The 23,976-nt window shown below is 43.8% G+C and overlaps 1 protein-coding gene and 1 pseudogene across 1 annotated transcript in view; both read right to left on the bottom strand.

The window, feature by feature from the left end:
* Positions 1 to 23,976, bottom strand: part of LOC124759088 (phosphatase and actin regulator 4-like) — a 415,959-nt gene that overhangs the window by 119,269 nt on the left and 272,714 nt on the right. The gene's annotated exons all lie outside the window — the stretch shown is intronic.
* LOC124726344 lies at positions 6,936 to 7,053 on the bottom strand (annotated as a pseudogene).

Genomic DNA, 23,976 nt, shown 5'->3' with positions numbered 1-23,976 from the left:
AATACCTTGGCGGACGAAGCGAGACCATGACGTCACTGCGTAGGCCAGGCTGCTCCGCACAATATTTTACCTTTTATTTCCACAATTTGGAACACACACTTCTTTTATCGTATATTTATGCAATTCTGTATCACAAATGATATTTTACTCTAGCAATATAAACAAAACTGCAAGTCGTGGGCATCGCCTCATGTACTATTGTTAGCGCTATGTTGGGAAGAAAGTTTCAGTCAACACACGCAACTTTGTGTCGTAACTGTAACATCTACACACCACTGCCACGTCGTAAGCCTCAGTTAAATTTGTATTACAGTTATCTACCCTCCCCGAAGTTATTCAATCTGTATATTGAGCAAGCAGTAAAGGAAACAAAAGAAAAGTTCGGAGTAGGTATTAAAATCCATGGAGAAGAAATAAAAATCTTGAGGTTTGCCGATGACATTGTAATTTTGTCAGAGACAGCAAAGGACTTGGGAAAGCAGTTGAACGGAATGGACCGTGTCTTGAAAGGAGGGTATAAGATGAACATCAACAAAAGCAAAACGAGGATAATGGAATGTAGTCGAATTAAGTCGGGTGATGCTGAGGGAATTAGATTAGGAAGTGAGACACTTAAAGTAGTCAAGGAGTTTTGCTATTTAGGGTGCAAAATAACTGACGATGGTCGAAGTAGAGAGGATATAAAATGTAGACTGGCAATGGCAAGGAAAGCGTTTCTGAAGAAGAGAAATTTGTTAACATCGAGTATAGATTTAAGTGTTAAGAAGTCGTTTCTGAAAGTATTTGTATGGAGTGTAGCCATGTATGGAAGTGAAACATGGACAATAAATAGTTTGGACAAGAAGAGAACAGAAGCTTTCGAAATGTGGTGCTACAGAGGAATGCTGAAGATTAGATGGGTAGATCACATAACTAATGAGGAAGTATTGAATAGGATTGGGGAGAACAGAAGTTTGTGGCACAACTTCACCAGAAGAAGGGATCGGTTGGTAGGACATGTTCTGAGACATCGAGGGATCACCAATTTAGTATTGGAGGGCAGCGTGGAGGGTAAAAATCGTAGAGGGAGACCAAGAGATGAATACACTAAGCAGATTCAGAAGAATGTAGGCTGCAGTAGGTACTGGGAGATGAAGAAGCTTGCACAGGATAGAGTAGCATGGAGAGCTGCATCAAACCAGTCTCAGGACTGAAGACCGCAACAACAACAAACTAATTTTTTTAATTAATTTTAGCATACCACGGTTTTTGAAACTATGTATAGTTTTTGCAGTGCCTGAAGTTCGAATATGACGAAGCCGATTGTAAGAAATTCTAATATGCAGTAATGACGGAAGCTGAATGTAGTGTCTAACATTTATTTGGGCTGGGAAAAAAACTCAGCAGTCTGCTTTCCCGTTGCTGGTGTTTGTCGTTGTGCACTTGCAAAATATTTGTTTCTGTTGGTGAAAGTTGTAGGTTTGACCCCATGTGTACATAGGACTTTAAATAACGATTATTTTTCCACTGCTGTACACATTATGGCAAAAGGAAAAAATGGTAGACTCAGTACATAAGAAGTGTTAATGCGTAATCAAATATGGTTCAAATCGCTCTGACCACTATGGGACTTGACTTCTGAGGTAATCAGTCCCCTAGAACTTAGAACTACTTAAACCTAACTAACCTAAGGACATCACACACACCCATGCCCGAGGCAGGATTCGAACCTGCGACCGTAGCGGTCGCGCGGTTCCAAACTGCAGCGCCTAGAACCGCTCGGCCACCCCGGCCGGCCCAAATATGAAAACATGATATATAGCATGGAATGTGAAGCAAAGATAATATGGCCACAATTCGATATTGAACATTGGCTATGGTTATCGTTAAAGGAAGTCGAATCGATATATGTTGAAAAATTCGTGTTAAAAAAATAGAGGCAAACACGTTAGGTCAGGAAAATATGTGGAGGAATTCACTACTGCAAACAAAGACTCAAAGATATTATTTTGACTTTATTTGTGAACTGAGAGTGCCTGCATGACATCTGTGTTGGCATTTATCAAAGGAAATTCTTTTTACTACCGATTCAGCATCAAAACATCAATAAACATATCCGGATGTGCGTTAATAGCGCAGAACTGTTATTAATTTCATTATATGCATCTGCAGCCGTCATTCAATTAGAAACTAACTGCTTTTATTGCTTCGACGTGAATAGTCAAAGTTCTGAGGCTGTTTTCCTCCCATATATAGGTCTATTCATATTATTTCACATGCAATCTAGATCTTTATCAGACATAGACGATCTTCCTTTCTCAACGGATTGCGATTTCGGTGTTCTTACCCACAAACATACGTATTCTATCTGAAATCTTGGAGTCCACTTTAGAGTTTAACTCAAGGGAGCACTCCTGGAAAAACTGGCGTTCTGTATTTTTCAGCAGGCCGGGGTGGCCGAGCGGTTCTAGGCACTACAGTCTGGAACCGCGCGACCGTTACGGTCGCAGGTTCCAATCCTGCCTCGGGCATGGATGTGTGTGGTGTCCTTAGGTTAGTTAGGTTTAAGTAGTTCTAAGTTCTAGGGGGACTGATGGCCTCTGAAGTTTAAGTCCCATAGTGCTCAGAGCCATTTGAACCATTTGTATTTTGCAGCAAATTGCTTCTTAGTTCGTTGCCGTCTTTCCTCAGATCGGCCAGTTTATTGCATTACCTAATGACACTAATCTCCTCGGACATTTTCATGCACACGTTTTAAGCTGTTTTATTCTTTACGACCAGGACGGCAGCAGTTGTACGACATTGTGACTTCTTCTCACTTCTAAAACAGACGCCTTGTAACATACCCGTCCCAAAACAACTAGCAGCAATCTTATTGCGATAGACACAAATAAATAAATAAGGCGCGAATCGTCAATAAATTTTAGGAAATCATTTACAAAAGTCCGTATTTAATCTTTTGCAAGGATACTTTGTCTTATTATCCGTCAAACAGAAATGATGGTTTAAGAGACGTTCATGTTTTTCTTAGCATACAGAAGATGAGTGCCGGCCGCTGTGGCCGAGCGGTTCTAGGCGCTTCAGTCTGGAACCGCGCGACCGTTGCGGTCGCAGGTTCGAATCCTGCCTCGGGCATGGATGTGTGTGATGTCCTTAGGTTAGTTAGATTTAAGTAGTTCTAAGTTCTAGGGGACTGATGACCTCAGATGTTGAGTCCCATAGTGCTCAGAGCCATTTGAACCATTTTTAGAAGATGAGTGCGGAAGTTGCAAGTTCTTCGAAACGAAAGTAAAGTACGTCAAGTCAAGAGGATATAAGCCGCGGTGTCTAGGACGCCTTGTCACGGTTCGCGCGGTTTTCCCCAGTCGAAGATTCGAGTCCTCCCTCGGGCATGGATGGGTGTGTTGTCCCAAGCGTAAGTTAGTTTAAGTTAGATAAAGTAGTGTGTAAGCCTAGGGCTCGATGACCTGTATATGGTTGGCTCTGAGCAGTATGGGACTCAACATCGGAGGTCATCAGTCCCCTACAACGTAGAACTACTTAAACCTAGCTAACCCAAGGACATCACACACATCCATGCCCGATGCAGGATCCGAACCTGTGACCGTAGCAGTCGCTCGTTCCACACTGTAGCGCCTAGAACCGCTCGGCCACCACGGCCGGCTGACCTGTATAGTTTAGTCCCATAGGAACTTACCACGAATTTCCAAATTTCCGGGAAATAAAACAAAAACTAATAGCTGGTGAGTACAGAACCATAAAGGCTGATCCAAATCTCAAAAGCTCAAATTGGTCAGTGTTTAAGCCTGTAGCAGATTGTGATGGCAACAGTGTTAACTATGTTTGTTTTGTGAAGTGCAATGAACTTTACTTGCATGATAAAGGGTAATCTGGCATTTAGTATATTTCGCGCTATTCGTGCGTGTCTAGCAAAAAGTGGCATGGTTAACCAAGAACGCCTTCCCAAATCTGCACAGGAGCAAGATGAGATTAGTCAACACTTACGGAAAGGTATCCGCAAAACCTATTATGCCTCCACCCCCCCTCCCCCCCCCAGACCTGTCTCACGACATATCACAGAAAAAGCGAAAAACCTTAGAAAGGAATTTAGGCCTGAAGTAATTCACTAAGTGATCGGAGGTGAATATTCGCCGACACAGATATGTGGAATGTAGCGCAAACAGGATTCACTACCTGACACGTACAATTCCTTATTTTGTTAATTGGGACCTCATATCACGGTTCTTGTTTACGACCTGGTTTCCAGACGCGTCTAAAACAGATTAAAATATTAGAAAGGACTTTTGAGATGATTCATCTGAAACATGCACCTTTTACGACAGACCAAGGTGCCAACACTCCCATTGCTCTTCATGTATATTCTAGACTGAATTGTTCCTGTCAAATGCTGAACACAGTGCTACGAAGTATGTTTAATGTGCGGCATATGAAAGAAAGTGTGCGGCATATGAAAGAAAAGTATGTTAAGAAAACGGTAAACTACGTTTTGTTCTGACTGCAGTGAAGAAACTTGTGACATTTGCAAAGCAAAGCGCCCTTGTTCGTATCCTAGAGAGAACACTGGGACACACGATTGACCATGCGTTAATCAGGCAAAAGACACTATTCGATACTGTGTAAAAAGCTCTCTGATAAATGAGAAACAGAGAGAACAGATGGATTAACATCACGTTAACGGATGAACTGATTTCCCATCTAGCGGTATGTATGCTGTTGTGTTTTAATATAAAACTGGTATTCATTAGCATGTAAATTATTTGAGGAATTGTCCAGGGATTTTTCTTACAGCCTTTCAAGAAGACCTCAAAAGAATTGTAATAGCAAAAATCACGTACATTGCATCTTATGTTCCCGGGTAGATAAAGCTCCTGAAAAACAAGTAAAGATCCTCAGGACGGAGAAGCCTCTGAAGCAAATATTACGAATCCACCTGAAAAATTATGTAGAGGAAAAGGCACGTCGAGCTAGCTACAGGGCTATTACAAATGATTGAAGCGATTTCATAAATTCACTGTAGCTCCATTCATTGACATATGGTCACGACACACTACAGATACGTAGAAAAACTCATAAAGTTTTGTTCGGCTGAAGCCGCACTTCAAGTTTCTGCCGCCAGAGCGCTCGAGAGCGCAGTGAGACAAAATGGCGACAGGAGCCGAGAAAGCGTATGTCGTGCTTGAAATGCACTCACATCAGTCGGTCATAATAGTGCAGCGACACTTCAGGACGAAGTTCAACAAAGATCCACCAACTGCTAATTCCATTCGGCGATGGTATGCGCAGTTTAAAGCTTCTAGATGCCTCTGTAAGGGGAAATCAACGGGTCGGCCTGCAGTGAGCGAAGAAACGGTTGAACTCGTGCGGGCAAGTTTCACGCGTAGCCCGCGGAAGTCGACGAATAAAGCAAGCAGGGAGCTAAACGTACCACAGGAAGGTGCTCCATCGCCCTTCCATCATGATGTTCGGCATTTCTTAAACAGGAGATCGGAAAACCGATGGATCGGTCGTGGTGGAGATCATGATCAGCAATTCATGTCATGGCCTCCACGCTCTCCCGACTTAACCCCATGCAATTTCTTTCTGTGGGGTTATGTGAAAGATTCAGTGTTTAAACCTCCTCTACCAAGAAACGTGCCAGAACTGCGAGCTCGCATCAACGATGCTTTCGAACTCATTGATGGGGACATGCTGCACCGAGTGTGGGAGGAACTTGGTTATCGGCTTGATGTCTGCCGAATCACTAAAGGGGCACATATCGAACATTTGTGAATGCCTAAAAAAACTTTTTGAGTTTTTGTATGTGTGTGCAAAGCATTGTGAAAATATCTCAAATAATAAAGTTATTGTAGAGCTGTGAAATCGCTTCAATCATTTGTAATAACCCTGTACTTCCTATGGGCACCATTTCTCCATCTGAATATGACGTCTGAATCTCAGAGACGTGAAGTCATCGGTGAGGTAAAGCATACAATTCAGTAACTACTACAAAAATAATTTCAAATGACCATTCACAAAAGGATGCTCCTTGATGAAGCGCTGTCTACGAAATAAAGCCGTAATTCGGGCCAAGAAAAAACTGTCATCTCAGGTATATTCTCATCTAAATAATAGCCAAATATACGTGAGCTGTTTGTTAGACTGTCCAGGTAGAATCTGAGAGCAACTTTGACAAAGTCCTCAAATGCTGGAAGATAATTCAAATATTTTTAAGAACGGAACTTTTTTTTCTCTACAGTAGTACTCCGAACTCTGATGATTTGCCAAATGGTATATTACAAGTCTTATTTAAACAAGACTTGTAAATTGGTCGAAATTGCAGATTGTGACTAAAATGAAAACGGACAAATGTTTCCGGGTCTCCATAAGATTGCCAGAAAAAATGTGTGTGTACAGTCATCCATCTTTGGGTCAGAGAGAGATTTTAGTGCGGCAAGTTTCATTTTAAGTGCACGACGGTATCTTCTGGACTCGGACGTTGTTCATGCTCTTGTCTTTCTTCATAAAAACTAAAAACTCCTCCCGAAAAGGCCATGAAGGCCCAACGGTAGCGACCGGCCGCCGTGTCATCCTCAGACCACAGGCGTCACTGGATGCGGATATGGAGGTTCAAATGGTTCAAATGGCTCTGAGCACTATGGGACTTAACATCTGAGGTCATCAGTCCCCTAGAACTTAGAACTACTTAAACCTAACTAACCTAAGGACATCACACAGATCCATGCCCGAGGCAGGATTCGAACCTGCGACCGTAGCAGTCTCGCGGTTCCGGACTGAAGCGCCTAGAACCGCTCGGCCACCGCGGCCGGCTGGATATGGAGGGGCACGTGGTCAGCACACCACTCTCCCGGCGGTTTGTCAGTTTCCGAGACCGGAGCCACTACTTCTCAATCAACTAGCTCCTCAATTTGACTCACAAGGGCTGAGTGCACCCCGCTGGCCAACAGCGCTCGGCAGACCGGATGGTCACCCATCCAAGGGCTAGCCCAGCCCAACAACGCTTAACTTTGGTGTTCTGACGGGAACCGGTGTTACCACTGTGGCAAGGCCATTGGCCTCTTTCTTCATAGCAACTCCAATATAAGAGAAAATGAATAAAAGAATATGGTGCAAATGTTTTCCACGCCACGATTTGTTTTCTGTTCTCTCTAGACCGATTGTCGATTATTGTATCTGTTTGCCTTGTAGCTTTCATTTATGCAAACTGTTCTCAAATTAGTGTTGGTTTATTGCAGCCAAATAAATGAATCTCTTTCTTTGTGAATTGTTACTGCAATGTAGATATTATGTCGCCAGTTTCAGTGAACCCCGAGTCGTCATGTTTTGATTTTAGTATGATGACAAAAGTTTTACATGAGAACGCTTACCTGACATGAAAGAGTACAGTGGGAGTACAATGGACCCGGCGTAATGACGTACTCAGTTTTTCTTTAGCACGAAACAAAACTGTTTGCCATTAGAATAATCTAGATATTCAGTACATACTTTATGTAGTTACACCAACTCTCAGAAGTTTTGTTCTTATTTTTGTTTATTTGTTAGACTGAACGAAATAAACAATCCTGCTTTTGAGCAGATGGAGGTACTACCACTGTCAGCACATTTCATTATAATAGTCACTCAGTTTTCGATTGTGATTCTGGATATTGTGAAACCTAATTTACGTGTCTAATGGCCGAAAAATCTATGCGAATACAACCCGTCCTTTTACATAAAATGAAGATATTCAAAGTGTAAACAAATGTTTCTAATGAGGTGTATTAGCAACTGCATGTGTACATTTTAGCAGCAAACAACATTTCTGAAAATTACTTCTAATATATTGTCGATATTTATTTCGCATGCATAGTGTAAAATGAATTTCTCGTAACAAATAAAAATATTTTGGTCGCAACAGTTTCGTGCTAAACGCTTTTTACAGTATGAGATCTCTCTGAGAGGAGGTAACAGCTCGTCTAGAGTGGTAGAGCCCGGTACGCAGCGCGGGATGTATGTTTGACAGGCGACCCAGCCCACCCAGTGCGGTGGGCTGCCGCGGGCTGAGCGTTAGAGTCATGTTTACACGGAAATTAGCAGTATGAGCCCACTTATCCATACGACCTAAGCTTGCACTCCCTCTGGCACTGGTTCGATTGGGAGGGGGGCTGGGTGTCAAAGTTGTGGAACCTTTCCTAAGGCGAGCGGGCACTCAAATGTTGTTAACTGGTCCTCGATGTCCTTGATACCGGCACTGGGGAGGAGTTGACACCCGAACTGGTACCACAGTACGAGCTGGCGCCACACGTGTTCTAACGACGACGGATGTGGGAATCTTGCTGGCCACAGGAGTATCTCAAAATCACGCACACAGTTCGCAGAGACACGTTCCACCTGCAGTCCTGCATTGTCCTGTTGAAAACTTCCACCCATGATACTGTCGCATCAGAAGCATGACGTCGCAGGGTGTCCCCGATGTCCGTTGTGCCATCACAGTTCTCCCAATAACTTCAATTCGTGCCTGAAGTCATACCCGACAGCTCTCCGCGCCATGGCGACCGGATTAAATCGCTGTGGCTCTGTAAAACATTGGAGAAAAGGGATTTCTTTGCAGATTGCCGCCTGACTCTCAGACGATGATCATCCGGGGTAGAGTAGAACCGCGATTCATCGCTGAACATAATGTCAGCCCTGTTTTCCGGTCACGGTACCGCTACAAAAACAGCCGTTTGTTTTGTGTTAACGGCAGCCTTTGCACAGGACGGTAATTCCATAGTCCGGTTGCTGCTAGTCTCTGACCAACGGAGCGGGCATGAGACAGGATGTTGCAGGGAGTTCTCAGATGGCAGGCGCAGATTTGAAAGGATTACGATGCGCTTGGTGCACTATATGGCCATTTTCCTCTGTAGTAGTCAGACGTGGACGACTGGAATCTTGTCAAGTATGCCTGTCCTCGCGTTCCCACGCAGACCAACACCGGACCACGTCATATCCGAATATCCCACAAATCTGCATTCTTCACAGTTGCAAGAGGCGCCCAAATGGAGTCCCACAATGAGGCTCCTTCCACACTCTGTCAGTGCTGATAATACAGTCTCACAAGAGTTCGAAGCAACTCTATGTCAGGCAGTCCACGTCCCTTACATACCCCACAACACCTGCTAACTCTGATGACCGTTCTACTTGTCACAGAGAAATGCAACTGGAATCACTTACATACCTGCAGATGGTGTGAACGTGTACGAAAATGAATATACTCTTTTTGTCAGGTAGACTCAATGGTTACAATTTCATCCCAGCTTTTAAAACAAATTCCACAAGCATTTTATAAATGCCAATATTTATTATCAGAAATGTAAACCCATTCGAGGTAAGTTCTTGATTCATGCAAACCAGATCTCTAAGCAGCCAGTCTGATACTCCTCTGTATCTACGGCAGCCATAGTACATGAGACTGAAATCCTGGATCTACTCACTATCGCAGTATGGTGATCGAGGCCTACGAGAAAGACTGGCAGCGGCGCTTACGTCACTAAGGTAGGCTAGAGCTCGCTCGCTCGCTCAGCTCAGCAGACAAACTACGTTTCTACACATGTTACCTCGTAACTAGGTGCGTACGTACAAACTAGAATTGCATCTTCTACTAGAATCCGTTATTATGGAGTTTTACTGTTATTAGTCCTACAATGATCGGAAGTCCATAGGGTTACATATAATTTGTTACGGCTGTACTGGGGTACAAGAAAATTAAAATCATGCCAAAATGATTATCGGTTGCATAAGGCACCAATTCTTTTATGAAACGAGGACTGTTAAGCAGAAGAAACTAAACGCTATGAACAAGCCGTAATACCATTTATGTCGAGCGCTGCTCTTAAATTAAATTTTGTTGTAGTGCTGTTAATCAGTAGGATTTAATAATAGCAGATTCCAGTAGAAGATGCAATTCTCGTTAGTTCGTGTACGCCCAGCTACGAGTGAACAGGTTTAGAAACGCATTTTGTATGCTGAGCTGAGCGAGCGAGCGCGTTCAGGCCTACCTTCGTGACGTACACGCCGCGGCTACTCTTTCTCGTGGGTCTCGACGGTGATGGTAAGGCGCTGATTGTACAGAGGTGTTTCCGGGAGCAGCCTTGGTTGAATTTCAACCGGGCGGTAGTCATTAGAGACTGTCTCTTATTCCCTATGCCAGTTAAATTTTATATCCCTATTTTCAGCGTATCAATGGGCCATCGGTAAATGTGGGACAAAGTGTTTGTTCCAGGAGCCCTTGTTCAGAGCTATGGTCTCCCACGCCTTCCTCCGTTCTCTTTTACCCATCTCAAGGAGAACACCATCCGCTGGTATGCTTCGCTCACTTATTCCATTCTTTGTTGTTTTCTGTGCCAATTGGTCAGTCTCCTTATTCTCCGCAACTGCAGCATGTCCCTTGTTCCCTACAGGTGGTAACATTGTACCGTCTCTTTCTAGCTTTAATATAGTAGCAGCTATTTGATGCGATAAAAACTTACTCATTTTGTCTTCACCAATTGATTCCAGGCCTTGCATCGCGGAGAGCCAATACGTTGTTGCTCCGATATGGTTAACTGCGGTGGTCATGCTGTGCCTTTTCAATGGCTATGAGTTCAGCCGTGGTAATTAACGCCTCTTTCAGTAAATGAAATAGTCTATACTTTTTATTTTTAATACCTACATGGTCGCAGTGATGGAGTCATCGTATTTTTACTTGTAGGTATACGAATACACAGCACTTGGCCATTGTTGATGCTTTTCTGAATTGCTTTAATTAATTACTGGGTCCCAGAGTAACGCATATTACTACTCGAAGTAGGATAGCAGTCGCGTTCTTCGAATGAGGCTCTGGTACTCTAATCGACTTGTGGACTCGAACTGAACAACATCCGTTATTGGGATCTTATTTATTGCCACTTAGTTTGAATGGTACACGGTACTCGATAGTCGTTCGTAATGTGCTGCCACAGAAATTGGAGTCCGTAACCCTTGTCCTTCGCTAGAATATATGCTTGCAACATGAGAGTGCATCACCCATGTCAGCGTGATATCTGTGGGCAACTGATATTCTGATCGTTGGCCAGAAACGACTAAGTCCTGCCTGTCCCACGGCCACCGCGATTGCCAGATCTCATTCCTTCGTATTTTTCATATGGGCTTCCATGAAGTCGTTGACAGATTAAAATTCAGCATAAATCGATAGGCGGCATCTGCAGTCTTACCGTACAGCAAATAACAGGGATTTTTGAGACAGAGCGACAAAATTTTGAGGGTCTTTGTATTGCACGCAGTGAGACTGGCAGCTTAAGTTGTCTCTATACGGTGTGAACTGTTTGTGTGAAAAAACTTATTATATATTCATTTCCGATAGTTAGTTCCATAATTTTAAGCACTCAGTTTAGGATTTTGGCTCTAACGTCCCGTGGGCGCTGTAAAATTTCCTGCGGTTGCGCTCGTTTGGAAAGCCTTTCCATTTGACAGCACTTCGGCGGCTTCCGCAACACGATGCAGATGGTCACGAGAGCTGTCAACACTGTTGAACAGAACACGTCTAAGCGCTGAAGCCTACAGTTCTCAACGAAGGCCTCGCCGGGACACACTTGAGCAGCTTACTATTTCATCATTTACATGCTGTGTGGCTGGAAACCACATAAGGCCTCAAGTTCCGTCACGTGCCCGTTCTCAGAACACACACGCTCATTTCCTGCCACAAACGCTAGCTGGTAGAGTTGCGCTCTGCAAAACAGCCGTTCGGTAGGTTTGGTACAGCACATAAATGACGCAGTAAAAAGTACGATTTCCGGTAGTATTGGCAGCATTGATAGAGAAAAGAAACATAAATTAACGTGTGAGAGAGGAACTGTTTGTTTTGCACATAATTAGAACTGCACATCGTTCAGTGTTAGTCAATTGTTATTTTATACCCTTACAAAATATAAACAGCGTTTTATAAGTAAAAGAAATTGGTTGCAGTTTTATGTAAACAAAACAATTACTTCTGATGCAAGCAGAGATTACATGCACAAATAAAAAAAAAATCTATATAATGACTGTTGTTATTTTTTACTCAACAGAACGTTCTTTATCATGATCAAAGACAAGTGTTTCCTGTTATAATTGATAAGCGCGAAAACTGCTAAGCAATAATGTAAACATGTTTTATATAAGCCGGACGAAATATTGAAGCAAAATATTGGTTTTTGAGAAAATTGCAACTTCTAGAGCGATATGATAAATCTGTATTTTTTTTCCTACAATAACCCTCTGTTTCACGTTACAAATCAACAATTTTCGAATGAAACGTTAATAAGACATCGACACCTTCAAATCTGCTATAAGTACTGTATTTTTTAAGTAACAGGCAGGAAAAAGAATGTTCGTTAGGTTACGCGGCCCTTCATACATTCACGGTTCATCGCTTCCCGTTTCTAGGGGACTCTATTAAGATATCGTACTGATCAGATACGCAGACAAAGCGATTGAAATGAGGTAATGGCCTATAAGCACTCAACTAACCTAACTTAAAGATACACGGTTACGATCTTAACTGACCGAAGCTACTAGGAAAACTACTGTAGTCTACGCTTACTTACGGTAGGCTGCAGCAGTTTGACAACACTAGTAGCTGGTTATCTGATAACGGTTTCTACCTATTACTGCTGAACCTTTTTCTTCCACCCTTCATTGTTAAGAACCGTCGACGGCTTCCCAAATTTATGCAGCCTTTTCTGATATGTAGTAATTATTGTCGTTATTCTGTACTCAACAGAACGTTCTTCCTCATGATTAAAGACAAGAGTTTCCTGTTATAAACAGTTACATAACAGCGAATACGAGTCTCGACTTATCCGTAGATACTCGAATGTTTCTGAATAAAATGAATGGACAGAATGTGTGAGTATACATGTCGTAGTCGTCAACGAATCGTAAAAGGAATTCGTGGAGGCGAGAACAGTAATTTTTCGCTGAGAACCATTACGTGAAAGGTAAAACGTAAGGTCTGGCCTGAGTGCAGGTAGAGTAAAGGCTTTTGTCGCCGCGGCACTCGAAGGGAGAGGATGGTGGGCCCATCATCCGGCCCGGCCGCCTCTTATCCCGCCAAGGATGTCAGATTGTTATTTGACAGCAGGCTGAGTGGACCTGGGCCCGTCCTGGAGGGACTGGAACGACAAAAAAACCCCGCCGCCATCCGGGATTGAATCCGGGACCTAAAGCTGCACGTGCTAGACCACCACAGCGCAGGTTCCAATGTCGAATGTTTTCCTCGCCGTCTTGTCAGATGCTAGGGCTGTAACATATCGTACGTATTCCTTACTGACGAGGAGAACACGGCAAGGTCATAATCCGATTTCCCACAAATTTCTCTCAGTGGAAGAGGAGTCAAAATAAGGGAATATGAGTCTCGGTTTACCCGTAGATACTCGACCGTTTCTGAGAAAATGACGGTGAAAGTTTTCGAGGTACTTTATGTGCCTTTTACCGCGTGGCATCCTCATATGAAATGGGGGCACAGTGGTCAGCGTGAGGGCTTCTTAAATTTGCGCCCCATGTTCGAAACCCGATTATTACCTTTTTTCATTTATATACCTGTGTCTGTAGAAGATTACTACAAGAATGTTTTCCAGATTATTTTGATATACATCGTCTTTATTCGTCTGTTAATTGTATGTCAGATGAATGAGTTAAAACAAAATAATGAGACAGATATTGTAAATGGTTTTCGGTGAAATTCGAGTACCGTATCTCGATTCATAATCAACTGCAAGAGCCAATTTTCGGAAAAGTGATCCGTTGTGCTTGGTTTGCTGCTAAATTATTGCCAACGTGCGAAATTTTCAGTAATGTTAACATAGTTTCTTTCCAGAGTGATATTCATACGAAGAAATGTCACCGAGGCAAACTTGACTGCGCGCAATTCTCCTTGTGTTTGGAATATCTGTGTTTCGAATATTTCTACGATCGGCATCATCCAAAGTAATGCACCAAATCTTCCTGACCAATAAACATATGCTTAAAAGATAAGAATTTATATCAGAATGAAATACCAGAATATGAGAATGTAAAAAGACTGTAACCCCTCAACATACCATGCGCACATATATTACATAATAAATATCTGACACTTACTGCGAAATCCAGTTGTAATTTTACAGTTAATATAACGCCCTTCTATCCTCTAATTTGATAAGAAACATTCGAATAGTAATCTTCTTCCGGTAAATAAAAACAAAAATAAAATAAATAAAAACAGTAATTGAGTTTTGACACGAGGCGCAAAATTCACAAGCCCAACACTAACCTCTGGGCCGCTACTTCGTCACAGGGTGTCGTCGGGAAAAAGTACATGAGGTACTTGAAAAACATGTCGAAAATTTTGACTTTTTTTTTCAGAAACTGTTAAGTATATACCGACAAGCGGAAACACGCGTTCGCTTATTTTGACTTCTCTTCCACTGAGCGACGCTCCTGGGAAATCGGGTGATGTCACTTGCCATATTCTCTTCGTAAGTAGCGATAATCCAAGAAGGACTAACAAGGGAACCTCCCCATCGCACCCCCATCAGATTTAGTTATAAGTTCGTACAGTGGATAGGCCTTGAAAAACTGAACACACATCAATCGAGAAAACAGGAAGAAGTTGTGTGGAACTATGAAAAAAATAAGCAAAATATACAAACTGAGTAGTCCATGCGCAAGATAGGCAATATGAAGGATAATGTGAGCTCAGGAGCGCCGTGGTCCCGTGGTTAGCGTGAGCAGCTGCGGAACGAGAGGTCCTTGGTTCAAGTCTTCCCTTGAGTGAAAAGCTTACTTTCTTTATTTTCGCCAAGTTATGATCTGTCCGTTCGTTCGTGACGTCTCTGTTCACTGTAATAAGTTTAGTGTCTGTGTTTTGCGACCGCACCGCAAAACTGTGCGATTAGTAGACGAAAGGACGTGCCTCTCCAATGGGAACCGAAAACATTTGATCGTAAGGTCATAGGTCAACCGATTCCTCCACAGGAAAACACGTCTGATATATTCTATACGACATTGGTGACGGCATGTGCGTCAAATGACAGTAATATGTTGTCGACCCACCTAACTTGTACACTTGGCGAATGGGTAAAAGATTCTTCTACCTTGTCCGATTTAGGTTTCCTTGTGGATGTGATAATCACTCCTAAAAAAGTGATGAAAACATAAAAGTTCGTCACAGAAACTGCGACAAATGAATCCAAGTTTCACAGTCGCACAGTTTTCCCTGTGCTCTGTCAAAACATATGTTTTTAACGTTTTCAAATTTTTCCGTGTGTAGACCGTCAAATACTGCACATGTCCAAGCAAATCTGAACATGTCCTGGAATTATGGAGAGCGAAGTTGATTATGTGTGAGTGCCTGAACTTTGATAACTGTCTGAAAATAAAATATTAAACTTTTCACTCGAGGGAAGACTTGAACCAAGGACCTCTCGTTCCGCAGCTGCTCACGCTAACCACGGGACCACGGCGCTCCAGCGCTCACACTATCCTTGATGCTGCTTATCTTGCGCATGGACTTCTCAGTTTGCATATTTTGCTTTTTTTTTTTCATGGTTCCACACAACTTCTTCCTGTTTCCTCGATTGATGTGTGTTCAGTTTTTCAAGGCCTATCCACTGTGTCAACTTATAACTAAATCGATGGGGGTGCGATGGGGAGGTTCCCTTGTAAGTAGCGTTTCGTTACTACCTGAAACTTCTCGTCTTTCGCATGTTTTCTTCCTTGCACCTGGTTCGGGCCCGACTTTGTGTCCCTCCAATTCGTTACCTTCAGCAGACTGGCAGTACCGGAAATTTTTGGGTACTCTTACGACGTCAACTGTTACCATTAACGGCGCTTTGAACAGCGCCTCCAATGAAGAACGTCCACGTCTCCGACCAATAGAGACCGCCAGGAAGATGTTATAAAGCAGCGGGCACCTCTGGGCACCAGTCTTCCAGTTCAAGATTACTTCCGCGTCGCTAGCTGGTCCGAACGTTACACCGAGTTGTAGATAGCTAGCTCTACCGGCAAACATCCAGTGTACGTACATGCACGCCCGTGTCGGGCTTCTGCTTATAACCAGCCACCGCTGCCGTAAGTTGTAAATGTAGCAAATCTTCACCTACAAGTTGAGTGCAATATATATTTGTTTAAACTACACTTGTGTCAACTAGTCTTTTGTTTGCCTGTCCGGATTCGTACGGCGACGGATCCCTTTGGCCATCTTCTCCCTATTTATCATTTGGAACGAGGACATAGCGGCTGCCGACACGCAACATAACAAAATGATTTGCGAAATAATTTGTCTAGGAGTAAGAAATAAAACACCTTAGAGAAACGTTGACTCCCTTTTCAATTATGCTGAAGATGGTTCTTTCAGTTATGCTCAATATCATGTACAGTAAAACAGAATGACCATTCTCTTTCGAGATATTTAAAGTATTCTCTCTTGAAAAAAATTTTGAGACGAAATCTTTTTTACATCTTCGGGCACAGATGATACAAATATGTCAAGGTCACACAACAGCAAACTGGACGTTCTACATAGTCAATCAGACAAAAAACCTCTAGTACCCTTTAAAATTCAAAGAACCAAAGTTAAACAATGAACTTTAAATTCTCAACTGGCACTTAATTTGCTGTACCGGTACTCGATTTGGAGCATCATTCAAAGATGCGTCAAACGTTTCTGTAATCTATTTTATTTCTTACTTTTAGACAAATTACTTCATAAAACATTTGACCGCTTTTTTCAGTTTTTTTGTTTTAATTTTAAATGTTTGATAGGAAAAAACGATCTTTTAGACACCTAATTAGTTGTCATAGCGTCCTCTGTTCTCGAAATGTCCCGAATTTAGTACTTCATTTAAAGGAAGCCATTTACACCAATATAACGTTTTGTGCGAAAAATACCTAGGCCTAGAAGATCAGAAATTTGACACTTCATTTACATAGCTAGCAGCAGCTGCTCGTGAAATATTCCTATTTGCCCCCAAATCACTCAGTTAACTACCGTAATTAGATTTAAGCAATGCTTATGCAAAACTACACTCCTGGAAATGGAAAAAAGAACACATTGACACCGGTGTGTCAGACGCACCATACTTGCTCCGGACACTGCGAGAGGGCTGTACAAGCAATGATCACACGCATGGCACAGTGGACACACCAGGAACCGCGGTGTTGGCCGTCGAATGGCGCTGCATTTGTGCACCGCCGCCGTCAGTGTCAGCCAGTTTGCCGTGGCATATGGAGCTCCATCGCAGTCTTTAACACTGGTAGCATGCCGCGACAGCGTGGACGTGAACCGTATGTGCAGTTGACGGACTTTGAGCGAGGGCGTATAGTGGGCATGCGGGAGGGGAGGCCGGGTGGACGTACCGCCAAATTGCTCAACACGTGGGGCGTGAGGTCTCCACAGTACATCGATGTTGTCGCCTGTGGTCGGCGGAAGGTGCACGTGCCCGTCGACCTGGGACCGGACCGCAGCGACGCACGGATGCACGCCAAGACCGTAGGATCCTACGCAGTGCCGTTTGGGACCGCACCGCCACTTCCCAGCAAATTAGGGACACTGTTGCTCCTGGGGTATCGGCGAGGACCATTCCAAACCGTCTCCATGAAGCTGGGCTACGGTCCCGCACACCGTTAGGCCGTCTTCCGCTCACGCCCCAACATCGTGCAGCCCGCCTCCAGTGGTGTCGCGACAGGCGTGAATGGTGGGTCGAATGGAGACGTGTCGTCTTCAGCGATGAGAGTCGCTTCTGCCTTGGTGCCAATGATGGTCGTATGCGTGTTTGGCGCCGTGCATGTGAGCGCCACAATCAGGACTGCATACGACCGAGGCACACAGGGCCAACACCCGGCATCATGGTGTGGGGAGCGATCTCCTACACTGGCCGTACACCACTGGTGATCGTCGAGGGGACACTGAATAGTGCACGGTACATCCAAACCGTCATCGAACCCATCGTTCTACCATTCCTAGACCGGCAAGGGAACTTGCTGTTCCAACAGGACAATGCACGTCCGCATGTATCCCGTGCCACCCAACGTGCTCTAGAAGGTGTAAGTCAACTACCCTGGCCAGCAAGATCTCCGGATCTGTCCCCCATTGAGCATGTTTGGGACTGGATGAAGCGTCGTCTCACGCGGTCTGCACGTCCAGCACGAACGCTGGTCCAACTGAGGCGCCAGGTGGAAATGGCATGGCAAGCCGTTCCACAGGACTACATCCAGCATCTCTACGATCGTCTCCATGGGAGAATAGCAGCCTGCATTGCTGCGAAAGGTGGATATACACTGTACTAGTGCCGACATTGTGCATGCTCTGTTGCCTGTGTCTATGTGCCTGTGGTTCTGTCAGTGTGATCATGTGATGTATCAGACCCCAGGAATGTGTCAATAAAGTTTCCCCTTCCTGGGACAATGAATTCACGGTGTTCTTATTTCAATTTCCAGGAGTGTAGATCACATGCTGGTCAGTGTGATACTGCATTTGTCCATTTCCCTCTCTTTCTTTGGCTACGAAGATTCGATCAAAACCCATTCTGCAATTTATCGGGAGCCTTATTTTCGCTCCGCTCAAACATTTGAGCAAAAATGTGTTCAAGAGAAAGAGCCCAATCAAATGGCGCATTCAAGAGCACGACTATACCCAAGACTTGGTAGGTTAGCAAAAAAGTATTAATATATAATAGCTATATTAACGAATTTAACGGGTAACGAATACTTTGTAACGGGTGTGTGTGTCCACAATACCGAATACATACGGTACGAAATTTAGTCGTCACTTTTATGGCCCTGATGAGTGCCAGTCAAATCAAGTTCCTATTGCCGTTTGCTTAAAATGAACTGTGTGGTTCGAATACAAACCGACAGTGAGTCCAGAGGTGTGATTCGATTTTTGAATACTCTGATACAGTGATGAAGAAATAAATTTAAGGAAGGACTACGAAATGTTCAAAACTGGGCGAACAAAAGTGTGTGACGTAACTCGACTCGAACATCCGCCATTCATCACAAATAGTATAAAGAGTCGAGTGAAGCATTAAATCGTGCAAGAGTCCCTTTCACGAAGCTCAAAGTGTTCATGAACGGGAAACGGTTTGGAAATGAGGATGAGGTGAAGGATGCTATGAGCAATTGGCATAATGGACTGGTAGCAGTCGGCAGCGACACGCGAATTCTGAAGCGCGTGGACATATATTAAAAAGTCTTAAGTAACGATGGTGATCATGTAGAGAAATAAAGTAAGCTTCAATTTCTAAGTGAATTTTTTAATAAAATATATTTCTTCAACTTATTAAGGAGAAACGGTCTTTACTTATTGGATTACTCTTTTATACAATATAGCCCAATTCACAGGTGTGATATCAAAGCTAACACCTTAGACCGTCCTGTCAAAAATACGTGATAATGGACTCTTCATATACTGTCATTTTCAAACATCCGCTCCGCACGCCAAGTCGCTTCCAAATATTACTGTTCACACGTTTGTTTTCGTAACCTCAACTCCACACATAAAGTTAACGAACAATATCTTAGTTGCTATTCACAACTTTGTACCTGTTTTCGCCGCAGGGCTGCTCATGTCGTATATGAATGAATGACCTTCCAGACAATATTAGCACTAAGCTCATACTTTTCGCAGTAGATGATGTTATCTATAACGTACTGTCTGAAAAAAAGCTGCACAGATATTGTAAACTCTTAATAAGATTTAAAAATGGTGCGAAGACTGACAAACTGGTTTACATATTACAGAAAAGTACTATTATATGACTATAATACCAATCAGTCTCATTTGCAGTCAGTCAACTCAGTCAAATACGTGCGTGTAACAATTTACAGGTATACGACATATAACGAACTCGTAGGCTAAAGCGTAGGAAAAGCAGGTGACAGATTTTGGTTCATTGATAAGTCACTAGGGAAATGCAGTCAGTCCGTAAAAGAGATTGACCAGAAAACACTAGTGCGACCCAACCTAGAATATTGCTCAAGGCTGTAGGACCCGTAACAAACAAGACTAACGGGAGACATTGCACGTATACAAAAAAGGGCAGCACGAATGATCACAAGTTTGTGGGAGAGCGTCGCTGATACACTGAAAGATGCTAAACTAGCAGATGCCTCAACACAGACGGAAACTTCCATGTGAAAACAAACTTACTAAGTTGCTAGGACCAAATTTAAGCGATGAATGAATATACTGCAACAGTCTATATATATTGATCCTATAGCGATGGCAAAGGCAATGTTAGACCAATTACTACGCGCACAAATGCGTTTCAGCAAACATTCTTCTCGCGCTGTATATGTGAATGGGACGGGGGAAAAGCCCGAATGGGTAGGACGTTCTGTAAGGCATTGTGCAGTGGTTTGCAGAGTGTAGGCTTACACGAAGAACAAATAAGGAGCACAACCGTGCATCATACAGACTTTTGTTACGCCAGCCAAGTGCTCATGACTTTTCACAGCCTTCGTTAATTTGAGCTAAAGTCTCGTGGGAAGACAACGGTTAACATTTGTCCCGGCCGTCGACGTATCCGGTGGATTACAGGCTTCACAGGCGGCGCAGTGGATAAGGCCAGTCCAATGTCTACAGCGGCCAAGTCTAATCGTGGCGCCGCGCCAGCACATCCGCCCAATTCAGATAATTTCCTGCTGCGCCACGTCGCTCCTCTGAAGTACTGTCTTCCTGCACTCCACCACTGGCTGAAGGCTGCCCATGCTCCCGGAGCATCCTTCCCCTCACTCTCGCACATGTGCACTCAGCTCTGCAAGTCTGGCACGCAGTATGTTACCTCCTCTGCCCATGTGCTATCGTAAGTCAAGAAATCTGAATGACGCTAATCGACTGACGCGGAAGATGTTTTGGCTGCACTTATGCTCGTTTCTATTTACTTTTAGTCTACAGATATCATCCACGCAAAGCAGCTTTTCATACTACACGAAGAAACTGGGCGAAACGCATACATTCTGAGACAAAAAAAAGAAAAGAAAAACATACGCACCACGAAGAAATTATCCGAATGGGACGGAAATCAGTAGGTATGATTAACATGTACAGACAAACAAATGATTATAATTTCAGAAAAATTGGATGATGTATTCAAGAGAAAGAGCTTCACAGACTGAGCAGGTCTGGCCCTTATGCGAACAGTTATTCGGCTTGGCGTTGACTGATAGAGTTGCGGGATATCCTCGGAGGGATATCGGTCCAAATTCTGCCCAATGGGCGTATCAGATCGTCAAAATCCCGAGCTGGTTAGAGGGTCCTGCCCATAATGCTCGCCGGCCTCGGTGGCTGAGCGGTTCTAGGCGCTTCAGTCCGGAACCGCGAGACTGCTACGGTCGCAGGTTCGAATCCTGCCTCGGGCATGGATGTGTGTAATGTCCTTAGGTTAGTTAGATTTAAGTAGTTCTAAGTTCTAGGGTAATGATGACTTCAGATGTTAAGTCCCATAGTGCTCAGAGCCATTTGAACCATAATGCTGCAAACGTTCTCAATTGGGGAGAGATCCGAAGGTCTTCCTTGTCAAGATAGGGTTTGACACGCATGAAGACAAGCATTAGAAACTCCCGCCGTGTGCAGACGAGAATGGTCCTGCTGCTATGTAAGCCTAGGATAGCTTGCCATGAAGAGCAAAAAAACATGGCGTCGACTATCGTCGACGTACTGCTGTGCAGCTAGGGTGCCAAGGATGACAATCAAAGGGGTCCTGCTATGAAATGAAATGGCACCCCAGACCTCCACTCCCGGTAGTCGGGCCGTATGGCGGGAGACAGTCATGTTGGTATCCCATCGCTGTCCGGGACGTCTTCAGACTTGTCTTCGGCCTGGTATCTCACTGAGTGGAGTATAATTGTCTTCAGTTACGAGTTCCGCTTCGAATTAAACCCCAGTTATCAGCGAAGACGTATCTGGAGATGCCCCAGACAGCGGTGGGATACCAACGTGTCTGTCGCTCATGTGGCCCGACAATCAGGAGCGATGGTCTGGGCCGCCATTCCATTTCATAGCAGAACTTTGATAGTCATCCACGGCACCCTTACAGCACAGATGCACGTCGACGATATTTACACCTCGTTTTGTCGCCCTTCATCGCAAGCCATTCTGGGCTTACACAGGGAGATAATGCCCGCCCACACACGCCCTAAGTTTCGATTGCTTGCCTTCGTGCGTACGAAACACTACCTTGACCAGCAAGATTGTCAGATCTCTCCCCAATTCAGAACGTTTGGATATTTACGCGCAGGGTCCTCCCACCAGCTCCAGATTTTGACGGTCTAACGCGCCAAGTTGGAAGAATTTGGACCAATATCAAATAACTTTCTCAATCAATGCCAAGCCAAATAAGGGCCAGCAGACAGTCTGTGAAGCTCTCTCTCTCGAATAAATCATCCATTTTTTCTGAAATTATAATCATTTGTTGTTTTCTATATGCACATCACACCTACCAATTTCCGTCCCATTCGGATAATTCCTTCGCTGTACGCCTTTTTTTGTCTTAAATTGTATATTGTCCCACATATGACTACTAAATGACGCGCGGACGAGACGTAAAGTTGCTGGTATCATGGGGCGACAATAAAGTTACTTATTATAGTACTTACTGGCTGCCTCTCTGCCATGGTGAATCTCCCTGCTCTTCTTTTCATGCGTTATATACGCTCGCTGAGGGAAGCGGTCTGATGCGTTAAAATTCATGTATGTAGCGTCCTCTGTGGTGAGGTTCACGTACTCTTTTTGTAGTAGTCTTTTGTGTGATGCAATCCAGAGGAAAAATGGTTCAAATGGCTCTGAGCACTATGGGACATAACTGCTGAGGTCATCGGTCCCCTAGAACTTAGAACTACTTAAACCTAACTAACCTAAGGACATCACACACATCCATGCCCGAGGCAGGATTCGAACCTGCGACCGTAGCGGTCACGCGGCTCCGGACTGTAGCGCCTAGAACCGCTCGGCCACACCGGCCGGCGCAATCCAGAGGAAGTCCACTAGATATTCTTCACCGACGCTTTTATAAGTACGCCTATTTCAATGTTTTCTGCATCCTTCTTATAACTTCCGAACGTTCCAGCTAGTTTCGATTTACGTGGTACAGGTAACTGGAGTTGTGATCTTCTGTGTCAGAATAATGTTGTGGAATTCGTAAACATTAAGCTACATAGTTATACATGAAAATCATAATACTGCGAATGTTCTACAGTATTAATTTATTTCGTTAACCAGCTTCGACTTGCAAGACCACCATTACACTTCGACTACCGTCGTGAAAGACACATCGAGAGTGAGGTAAAATCACCTAGTAAACGTTATCTTTAGCAGCGCAGTGGTGACACAATTGAACATATAAGGTGTTAGACACAATAAAAAAATTGTCTCAACCGATGGCTATAACCCAGTCCCGACTGATCATAACTTATGTTCAAATGGTTCATCAAATGGCTCTAAGCATTTTGGGACTTAACATCTGAGGTCATCAGTCCCCTAGACTTAGCACCACTGAAACCTAACCAACCTAAGAATATCTCACACATCCATGCCCGAGGCAGGATTCGAATCTGCGACCGTAGCAGCAGCGCGGTTCCGGACTGAAGTGCCTAGAACCGCTCGACCACAGCGGCCGGCTAATTTATGTAAGAAACAAATATTTTAAAATTATACCTCCTCTCTATCCTCCCCCTGCTGTTCCTTCCAAAATCAGCAGGAAGTCGTGTAATATCCCATACCTACGACAGATATCACAAAACGTAGCCAAAACACTGAAATGTTGCTACTATTGGGTTTCCTCCTGTGTGAAGAATATCAGAGGACAATGCATTTTCAATTGCAAAGATAACACCCAACTACTGGCCAACGCTAGAGCATACGAAATTACTTGTGCCGACTGTGGTAAGTTTTATATTGGCCAAACAGGCACAGACATAGCACCTAGGCTGGTTGAACATAACCACAGCTGGCAAGTGCAGAAT

Source organism: Schistocerca piceifrons, chromosome 1 (assembly GCF_021461385.2).
Source record: "Schistocerca piceifrons isolate TAMUIC-IGC-003096 chromosome 1, iqSchPice1.1, whole genome shotgun sequence".
In the NCBI taxonomy this organism is placed as follows: Eukaryota; Metazoa; Arthropoda; class Insecta; order Orthoptera; family Acrididae; genus Schistocerca; species Schistocerca piceifrons.
Note: the sequence above shows the minus strand (reverse complement) of the source record. Positions and strands in the feature narration are given on the sequence as shown.